The sequence below is a fragment of the Schistocerca cancellata genome, chromosome 1 (genome assembly GCF_023864275.1).
Source record: "Schistocerca cancellata isolate TAMUIC-IGC-003103 chromosome 1, iqSchCanc2.1, whole genome shotgun sequence".
Taxonomy (NCBI): domain Eukaryota; kingdom Metazoa; phylum Arthropoda; class Insecta; order Orthoptera; family Acrididae; genus Schistocerca; species Schistocerca cancellata.
Window position 1 is genome coordinate 623,532,808 of NC_064626.1, and position 11,488 is coordinate 623,544,295.

Here is an 11,488-nt window from a genome sequence, read left to right on the forward strand (position 1 = left end):
AATTGAGACTGGGTTGTAACTTGTCCAGCATGTACGGCAAGCAAACAATTAAGGAAACCAAGGAGAGATGTGGAAAGAAAATTAATGTTCAGATAAAAGAAATTAACACTCTGAAATCTGGCGATGACATTTCAGTTGTATTAAAGATGGCAGAGACATTATAAGATGAATTTCAACATAAGTAAAACATGAGTAATAAAATATAGTTCAACTACATTAAGCGATACGGAAGGATTAGATTACTGCTGCAAGTAGTAGATGGCTGTTGTCATTTGTGCGGCAAAACACCCGACGAACACCGAATTTGATACGAAATTACGGATAACAGCGAGAAGATATTTAAGAAAAAGAGAAATTTGCTTTTGAAATTTTGCGCTACTGAAGAATGGTGTATATTTGATAAGTGATGGGCTGCTACTGATATGAACTGGGCTGCTAAATCCTATACAGCCTACTGCACTCCCCTGACTTAAGCCCTCGTAAGTTCAACTCGATTTCTAAACTGAAGGAAACACTTCACGGCGTTCACTTCAGAACTGCTACAAATTCGTCGGGCAATAGACCGCGCCGCTCGAAATGTCAACACAACTGGCACTGCTAAGAGTATCCTACGACTTCCACATCGCTGGCAGCGGGTTATACACAATGCTCGTGACTACTTTGAAGATCAGTAAAACTTTGAAATACGTATCTATTTTGTAAGAGCTGTAAATAAATAGTTGCCACTATTAAAGTTCCAACCCTCGTATATATACGGGGTTGGTGGTAGCGTCGCGACAAGAGGTGGTCACGAGGTCCGAGTGTGTCGACTACAAGCAGCAGGCCGACATTGATCGGTTGGCTGGCAACATTTGTGCAGGACGATCGCTCGTGGCCTTGCTGCCCTCTTCTACCTGGCTTTCATCGGCACCACTGAGACGCACCGCTGAGACGCACCTTGGATCCACGGAACTGCTTGCTGATAAAGGGGAGTAAAATTCTGTAATCCTCGTGGTGATTTGTTTCTTTGTCTGCCTGCCCTCCTTATTATTTTCTGGTCTGTACCCGACCCTCAGTCTTTTACTCGGTCGGCTCTTTAGTTGTAAATACAGGCAGTAGCTTTGTAATAAGAAACTAGTTGTCGTTTGAAAATTTGTCCCCCTATTATATCGTCTTTCCTTTCAGGTTTGCACTCGATCATTGTTGCAGTTAAACAAAAGAGAGACGTTGTGGTTAGATTGAGATGTTAACCGGTTCAATTCTTTGACTTTAATTGCATTTTTCAATCATTAGTTATAATCAGAACAATCTGGTGTACAAAGCTAGTCATTTCTGTGTTTGAAAGACCGAGTCATTATTGGGGTATTTGAGCTGGCTCTTGTGGTTCCGCATAGTGAGTTCTCTTGTAAGAAGTGTTCAGAAGTAATGGTTTAAGACGTTCCTTCAGAACGGACTTAACAACTGACAATCAGTTTAACTTTGAAAATATTAAATGCTAATTGTCACCAGGGCTTTAGTCAAAATATTGGGATCCAGTCGCACTTTGGTTGCTGATTAAAATTAAGAGGTTGGTTGCTTGGAAGTAAGCCTTATCATTGTCATATTGTTTGCTAATCTGTTTAACCTTTAAGCACAGGTGTGCATCTTAACCCCGAACCTTTCGACATGCATCTTCAAATTAAAAGTTACGTCATCTGTTTTGAGTAATTGAATCACTCTTGCCATCAGTGGTGCTTATATAGCTTTCACGTGTTGCAGAAGGGCATTTAATAAGACAGACTGTGTCCAGCGTGGTGGTGAACACTACTATTTCACGCGATAACGGGCAGGCTGCAGGTCCGGCCGTCTTGTAATCATTGTCATATTGTTTTCTGTTTTGCAATACGGCACTTCAGATATCTTTTTCAAAGATTAAAAGCTTATTCAACTTAAGGTTTAAGGTCAAAAGAATTTTGCAGAATCGTTCATTTTGTTAAGGAAAATTTTATGATTAAATGCTTCGATTATCTGTAAAACACAGTTTACATTTTGTTAAATAAACAAGTTGTGTGAAAAGAAAGTTATATTGGTGGGTCCTCCCATCCACGTTTTCCTTAATTCCAGTAAAATTAACGTATCACATCCAAGATACTCTGAGTTAATTTACCGTTACAAATCACCGATTTTAACGAAAAACATTTGTGTTGCAAAGCGTCATCAATTCACAAATGTTTCTGTTTCTCTTTGGCACATTTTTCCGAACTGTGTCCATAATTGACTCCCTACGAACCATTGCCGAGGCGAACAGCCTTGTGTGAGAGAACGATACAGAGTTACACCTACATCTACATTTATACTGTGCAAACCACCGTGAAGTGCATGGCACAAGGTGAGTCACATTGTACGAGTTATCAGAGCATTTCCGGTCCCATTCACGTACGGAGTGCTGGAAGAACGACTGATTCAGCTAATTTTTATTATCCCTACGGGAGCGATACGTAGGTGGTGTGGTATGTTACCATAGTCATCGTATAAAGTCGGTTCTTGAGACATTTGTAAGAAGTCTTTCTGGGGACCGTGTACGTCTGTCTTCAAGAGGCTGTCAATTCAATTTAACGGTAACCGTACCGTAGGTACAACCATGTCAGAGGGATACCAGTAAAGAGACCGGACTGACTTACGGCTCTTGGAGAGAGGAAAGAGTCTTTTCAGTAGTTGTAGAAGCAACAATGTGGATAATGACTAATCTAGCTTAATAGAATTAGCTATTAGGGTTTGTTGGCACTGCGGCGCGGTTGAGTGAAGGGGGACACTACTGCCAATATATTTTTCATGGACGATCAGCTACGCTGTATGGTTTAATGATAATGACGTTTTACCAGGTAAAACATTTCGGAGGGAAGATGGCCCCACGTCTCGATCTCCGAGTAGGAGAATATTGCCACCAGAAGAAAAAAAAACCTGGAGTTCTAAGCGACGGAACGTGGAATGCTAGATCCCGTAATGATACAGATTGGGTGGAGAACTTGAACAGAGAAATAGGTAGACTGCAGTCGTAGTGTGGATTACTTAGGTGCTGTAGCAGAAACAACGGGCTTCTGGTCAGGTGAGTGGACGTGTGTATGTGTGTGTGTCTGTGTGTGTGTGTGTGTGTGTGTGTGTGTGTGTGTGTGTGTGTGAATTCCTAAGGGACCAAACTGCTGAGATTATCGGTCCCTAGACTGACACACTACTTAAACTAACTTACACTTAGAGCAACTCAGACACCCATGCCCTAGGGAGGACTCGAACCTCCGGCGGGAGGGACCACGCAATCCATGCATGGCGCCTTAAACCACGCTGCCACTCCGAGCGGGCAAAATTTGGAAATTTGTGGTAAGGTCTTATGGGACCAAACTGCTGAGGTCATCGGTCCCTAAGATTACGCACTACTTAATCTAATTTAAACTAACTTATGTTAAGGACAACACACACACCCATGCCCGAAGGAGGACACGTACCTCCGACGGGGGGAGCCGAACGGGCAGTTCAAGGCACCCTAGACTGCGCGGCTGGACATGGATCAACAGAAAATCGAGTAGGGGTAATACAGAAGTATGTGACGCGACGCTCCAGTGCATTTGTTAATTGTTTAATAATATAACGAGATGTGTGCTAGGCTGCTTCAAGATGCAGGACTAAAATGCACAATCCGATTTTTAAAGTCTTTGTCTCTTTTGATAAGCAGTCTACAGGCCGGTCACACATGACGCAGAAACCGTTCCTGTTTTAGTTCAAGAACATTATAATATCATTAGCAGAAGTATTAACTGCAGAAACTACGAAAAAAGAGTAGCTAAGTGCATGAAAATAAAATTACAGGGAATACACGAGTTCATATTTTCAATTGAAATATTTATTTCAGTTCCGGACATAGATATCTGATGGAAACTGTTCGTTAGAGTCGCCAATTCTAACTGCAGCCTGTAAACGAGAGCTTTACTTTTCATCCATTATGCATCAAGTGAACGTTCAGTGCGTCGATCAGCAAGCGAGCTGAGAAAATCCCACATTACTATCACATACTCTTAAGTCCTGAGACATGCAGAATAATGTCTGTATGCAACCTGCGAGCTTTTGTAAACTTTGGAAAGTAGGAGACGAGGTACTGGCAAAAGTAAAGTTGTGAGGACGGGGCGTGAGTCGTGCTTGGGTAGCTCAGATGGTAGAGCACTTGCCCTCGAAAGGCAAAGGTCCCGAGTTCGAGCCTCGGTCCGGCACACAGTTTTAATCTGCCAGGAAGTTTCAACCAAACGTTGTTGATATTTTCGAAGGAAACGTTGACAAAGACTGGCAGCGAAGGAAAATGTATGAAAGTAGAAAGAAGGCAGCTGAAGCACATGACATTCGCTCAGAGGTGTTAAGAGCCTTGGAGGAACCAACAGGACAAAACTGTTCCACATGGAGCGCGGAATGTTTGAATAGATGAAATACAGTCCGTTTGAAAAATACTGCATTAACAGATCTTACTCCACAGAAGGTAAATGCTGACAAAGTGGGTATTACCGAACCATCTACGTCCACATCTATGCTCCGCAAGTCACTTAACGGTGTGTGATGGAGAATAGTTACGATACTATTATCTGGTCCGCCTTTCTCTGCTCCATTCGCGTATGGCACGAGGGACATACATTTCAGCTCCAATATCTCGGATTTTGTCGTTGTAGTCAATTCTTGAGCTTATGTGGACGGAAATACATTTTGTGCTACATTTCCTGGAACGTACTTTCGCGGTATTTCAATAGTAAACCTCTTCGGAATGCACAGTGCCTCCCTTGTAGCGTTTTATAGGCTACCGGAATTTTTCAAGTATTTTCCCAACGTTCTCGCACCGAACAAAAGGTCAGTGACGAAACGTTCCGCTCTTCTTTGGATCTTACCTATCTTTTCTATTAACTGGCCGCGCGGGGTAGCCGCACGGTCTCAGGCGTCTTGTCACGGTCCGCACGGCTGCTGCCGTCGGAGGTTCGAGTCGTCCCTTCTGCATGGCTGTGTGTGTTGTCCATAGCGTAAGTTAGCTTAAGTTGGAGTAAGTAGTGTGTAAGCTTAGGGACCGATAGCCTAAGCAGTTTGGTCCCATAAGATCTTACCACAAATTTACAAATTTTGAGGCAGCCCCCCCCCCCCCCCCCCCCCCCCCCCCCCGTGATGAGCAACACCCAAGAACAGATTGAACAAGTGTTTGTAAACGATTTGTTTCGTGGATGAATTACATTTCTTTAAGACCCTTGCTACAATCTCAGGCTAGCACCTTTTTTCCCCACTATCGGCTTTAAGTGGCCGTAATCGATAACGTCGTTCTGGGTGGTCACGGTTTCCAGCTATTTGTCTCCAACAGTGTAACGGCACAGTTTTTAATTTCTTCATCTACTTAGACGCAATACGTTACATTTATTTATGTCCAGGATCAAATGCTAGTTCCTGCAACGTTCATCTTCCTCTACAAGTCATCAGAGCAATGACCCATGATGTGCTGAAGATTAGAAAGGTAGAATGGATAACGAACGTGGACGCTCTAAATCGAAGTGGAGAAAAGATAATGTAAGTCATGAACTGAGGAAAGAAAGTGGTTGACTGATCCAGAGACATTAAGTAGTCATCAAGTAGCTAATGGAGGGAAGAGGCTTAGTCCCCATGATATCATATCGTGAACGAGGAAGCCGTTAGCATAGTTAACTGCTTTATATTAATATCTGGAAGCATGTAATAGCTGGTGCTCAGTCTTTGCTTCGTGTCAGTCATAGCATGTGGATCCATAGTGTTTCAGGTAAAATCATTTTTTTATGTATAATATGGCTGAAATACCAACGATTAATACTTATAAAAAATCTCAGATCCATTGAATCTGGTAAGAGCCGAATGTCTGTATTCGTGAAATCTAAGTAAAAAATGCTACAATAAGTACTTTATAGATTTCGTGCTCCATAGCTGTTACATAACACATAAATTTTCTATCCTCTAGAGCTGTTCAACATGAGTTTTGGTGGATAAATAATTATGGCAGATGTACATTGTTACTGAAATCTGTTATACGCAATCTAGACAACAAAACAGGAAAATAAAAAGTGTGTGAAATATCTGTAGCAACATACATAGTTAGGCAGTAAAACTTATGGGGAAAACTAAAGACTATGAGTATTTAATGTTACAGCATCATGAAACTAAAATATAAATAAATGAAATACAAGGAAAATAATTGTTGTATAAGAGCTGCCAACACAAGGGCATGAAAGTAAATAACCACGCTTGTATTACGCCCGGCAGCTGAATAAACATTCTGTTCGAACTAATTTTTTTCAATGTCTGGAGCGCTGATTCCATAATTTACACGTAAAATATTTAAGAAACTCTGTATTTTGTTACTTGGAATATCCTACAGTACGTTACTGTTTCGGTGTTTGTGTTTGATGAGCCACTTTTTCATAAAAGTTTACACAGTGCATACGTTACGGAGTACGTTGATATTGAAATGGATTTGGGGGTGGAGATAAACTGATTTTGTTTACCCATGTTTCCAATCAACTCTTACGACCTTAAAACAAACCAACGCTTCAGCGGCATTTCCATTTCAACTTGATTAAATAAACGTCGAAACCAATCAACTACCGATTTCCCCTTGTTTCTGTATTTCAGCCAGCGAAAATTTTACCGGAAATGTAAAACAGTTATAAATTTCATCGTGAATGACTGATACTAGATTATACAATTCCGCAGATACTCGGATCTAACTCTTATTTATCAGTGGAAAAAGAGATTTAAATTCATGAATTCCTCTCCACAACGGCATCTGTGCAGATTCAACATTCGTGGTGTCCGTTCAGTTCTGCGCGCCACCACCTGCTTGAATGCTCATTATTAGTGCTGACATAATATCCTTTGTTTTACCTGGCATTATCCCAGGTCATAACGAGGTAGATATGTCAAACTCGCCTACTATTATCTCATGTGAAAGTGTGAGAACGTCTTCGAAACGCTTATGAATCGTGTAACGATGGCGAGACTTGGGTACTAGCACAGTATTCACCTATTCGGATGTGGGAAACCACCTACAAATCACATCCAGATTGGCCGTCACGTCGGTTCTCATCGTTAATAAGAATGGGGAAAACCGACCGGTTAAAACCGATACCGGTATTTCAGTTCTGAATAAACGGTATTTCTGGGGAATTTTTTGGTCGCAGTGTAATGTTGTTGCATTAATTTTGTTCTGCAAGCGGTGCTGCTATTCACGACCATAAAAGTGGGTTAAAAGCAGTGAGCTGTGCGGGGTAGTTAACCTTGCATTACTGAGCAACTGTTTCACCAGGTATCCAGTCTAGCTTACCAAATTCCCAACCAGACTAACATTAATTATAATCTTTTAATAGTCATACGACAACCGGTGATATATATATATATATATATATATATATATATATATATATATATATAAGAGAATTTAAATAAAAAGCAATAAATCAGTTTATGTTTGGAAATTTATTTTAACGTTTTTCATTGACATTTCAGCATATTAAACTTGATTCATAACTAAACTGGTGCCCTATTTAGGATTGTGAAAATGTGAGTTTGTAATCTTACGGAACACATCAAATATGGAGCCAAGATTGGGAGACTGCATACAACACTGCATTCATAAAATAACACACGAAGAACGTTGAAACATATGCAAGAGGAAATTAACCACAACCAACCGATTCAATTTTCACCCAAAGAAGTTACGTTCGTAGCGTAATCCTGTCCGTCATGAAATTACCACACACTGGCATACTAAATTCATACTAACTCTCTGTGAAATCTTCCCGAAAAGAATAGCTGAGGGCTACTTTGATGCTTACACCACATGCTTCACGTGGTCAACTTGGTTTACACAAAGAGTGTAACTCCACAATAATTTTGATAATTAAAATGAATTAGATCGAAAAGCAATTTACAAAAGAAAAACCTCGAACTGGTTACTAACGTCTTACTATTAACCTGATGGGTCAAACAATTGTATAAGCACGTGGTACTGGTCTCACAAAGTACACCCCACGTGGGTTGAACATAAAGAAAAGTTGCTATATTGAAAAATATTGTCAAGACGAGACGTTAAAATATCACGCACATTCGCATTGAAGATTGATGATACTAAATAGAGTTACTGATCAACACGTGGTTCCACTTTACTCACAAAGTAGTGACAAAGCAACTACTGGAAAATATTCTGAACTTCACACTCGAAATACACTGCGTTGCAATTTAAGATAGCATTAGATATTTTAGAGCTAAACCTGAAATAAAGTTGATTAAATTTTCAGTTAGGCTGAACTTAAGAAATCCATTGTCCTACGGACTTAGCAGACATGCGCTTAGCCGGAGATCTTACCACTTCAGACGCTCGACGCGGACAGACTGCCCTGGTCCCTTCCTGAGGGTGGTTCACAAATACAAACGGAAGTGGCCAGAGAGGCAGCTTCCTAAACCAACAAGGGACGGACAGGACCATACTAAGAATAGAAACCTCTCTGCTTTTAGAAAACGTAGCTACCTGTTCCGACGTTGGTCCTACTGTTCTCTAGCAGACATGCTTGTCTGCTCCCCTCAAGCATACATTTGCTCATTCATCCTCTCATACAGATGGGAAGGGGGATGACAGTATCTTATCATGTACAGTATACAAAAGAAAGCGGATGTAGGTTCCGTATGAGACTGTGTGACATGAATTACATATAAACTGTGTTTTAATGTGCAGTAGTGTGACAGATCGTTCTTGTTTATGTGTAAAAGTAACACGTTCCACCACTCAGTCTCCTCCCAGATAGTCAGAAACGCCACAGTAAATTTAGAAGAGGAATTTATGCCGTAAATGACAACAGATTTAAGAAATTAACATGAAAGGAATCCAGCAGAGACCTTTCAGCAGTTATAACAGGTGTTTCTTTATTTTTACTGACAAACGAGTAGAAATTCAAAATATCAGCTCGCCATAGCAGCAATGCTAAAATTATTCGTTTTTAAATAAACCATTTTTATTCGTAAAATTTGCGTTGGTTTGAAATACAGCGTTATCATAGTAAATAGGGGAAGCGATCAGTGCTCTTTTAATAACAGTGCTGACAAAATCGAGTAACAAACACATGACATAAGAAATAGTATAGCATTGTATAATGTTCCCGTTGTCATATGTCATGGCTTAAGATACACGAGTAGTCCAGTGTAAGAGACTTCTCCCCCACCTGGACTACACGGCAGCTTCTCGCTGTCGCCACTGCATGTGCTTTGTATTGCAGAACGGGTCAACACTAGGATGTAAATATTGTCATAAAGAAACGTACAAATGAAATACAAAACTTCTTATACTTCAAAAGATGAAAGATTTGTCTGCTATTTATATGAAACAATAAAAGAGGAGGGAAGTTATGGTGACATTAATACTCAGTAACAGTTCATTGGTAGTGTTCAATAAAAATAGGGAGTAGGTGATCTGTTGCCTTGTCTACATAGTATGCCTCTATCTGCTTGTAGCCCTTCACAAAATAACACGAAAAATAGTGTTCTTCAACCTCAGTTTTCAACCTTTAGTACTGACTATTCGTAATATACAAATATATAATATATAAAAAATTGGAATCAGTAGGAGATAAATGTAATTTCTTCGTAGTGTTCAAAACTCATCAATTTTCGAGAGAAGCAGCGAACGGTGGACGGACTAAGATTTCTTTTATTTGTCTATTTAATTTAACATTTGATTCTATGTATCTCGAAAATGAGAGAGTAGAAATTTTTCAGTCTTTGTTCGTTTTCTACTTTTATCATGGGAAATAATAGGAATAAAAGCTGACAATCAGTTATCTCAGAAAGCTGTTGTTTTGAGTGGTTTTAATAGTCACATTAAACTGGAGTGGGAGAAACCGATGTAACCGAAAACTTGATGTTTCATCAATAAACGCCATCCCTACTCGTTGATGCGCTGGGGGTATTCGACCTGTGGTCGGCATTGCTCCCCGAATTCCGGAGGCGGCAGACTGACGCCCGTGGCTATGCGGGTGGGTACAGTGCTCGTTAGAATAAAAGTGGCCGTCACCGGTAGCCTCATATCACTTCAGGTCTCCCGATTCGCTCACTGTCATCAGAGGTCCCTACGTTTGTGATAAGGGTAAGAGCATCATGTCTTCTGTCGCAGCTGTTAGGTAGCTCCTCCTCCAATAACAGAAGAGTCGTTGTTCCTGATAATGCACTACTTAAAACTAGTAAATTCTGACGAAAGACTAATACAGTCGGAAGAGGCCGTGGGCCTCTAGATTGGCAGTTGTTGTGGTTGAGTACGGAATCCCTTACCCCCATACTCCCTCCTACTTAAAGTGCGAAAATGTCTTATGGAAACCTAATATGAAGACTGAGAGTGGATTAATACAGTAATTGTTTATTATGTCGTTATTAAAATTTCAATATGTGTGAAGCAGGCCACTATCCTGAGTGAAAGTGAAGAAGAATTACATGATCTGCTGAACGGAATGAACAGCCTAATGAGTAAAGAGTATGGTTTGAGAGTAAATCGAAGAAAGACGAAGGTAATAAGGAGTGGTAGAAATGAGAACAGCGAGAAACATCGAGATTGGTAGTTACGAAGCAGATGAAGTTAAGGAATTCAGCTACCTAGGCAGTAATATAACCAGTGACGGACGGAGCAAGGAGGACATCAAAAACAGACTAACAATGGCAAAAAAGGCATTCCTGGTCAAGAGAAGTCTACTAATATCAAATATCGACCTTAATTTGAGGAAGAATTTCTGAGAATGTACGTCTGGAATACAGAATAGTGTGGTAGTGAAACATGGTCTGTGGGAAAACCGGAACAAACGGGAATCGGAGCATTTGAGATGTGATGCTACAGACGAATGTTGAAAATTAGGTGGACTGATAAGGTAAGGAATGAGAAGGTTCTGCACAGAATCATAGAGGAAAGGTACATGTGGAAAACACTGATAAGGAGAAGGGACAGGGTAATAGGACATCTGTTAAGGCGTCAGGGAATGACTTCCATGATAGAGGGAACTATAGAGGGCAAAAACTGTAGAGGAAGACAGAGATTGGAATACATCCATCAAATAATCGAGGACGTAGGTTGCAAGTGCTGCTTTGAGATGAAGAGGTTAACACAGGGGAGAAATTCATGGTGGGCCGCATCAAAGCAGTCAGAAGACTGATGAAAAAAAAAAACACGAATTGCACAAGTATGTGCCGAAAAAGTGGGTTACGGACGGAAAAGACACCGTGGGTCAACAGCGCAATTCGGAGAATTCTCAGGAAGCAAAGACCGTTGCACTCGCGGTACAAGAAAGATCTGGAGAATGAGGACAGGCAAAAGTTAGTAGAGATTCGTGCTGCTGTAAAAAGAACGATGCGCGAAGCATTCAACCACTACCACCGTCATACCTTAGCAAAAGATCTTGCTGAAAACCCAAGGAAATTGTGGTCTTACGTAAAATCGGTAAGCGGGTCGAAGGCTTCC

At 40.7% G+C, this 11,488-nt stretch overlaps 1 non-coding gene across 1 annotated transcript; it reads left to right on the forward strand.

Annotated features, from left to right (window-relative positions):
- Positions 1–4,143: 4,143 nt before the first annotated feature.
- On the forward strand, positions 4,144–4,218 carry Trnas-cga (transfer RNA serine (anticodon CGA)). The gene has a single exon. It is a non-coding gene; the product is annotated as a tRNA-Ser (tRNA).
- The last annotated feature ends 7,270 nt before the right edge of the window (positions 4,219–11,488 follow it).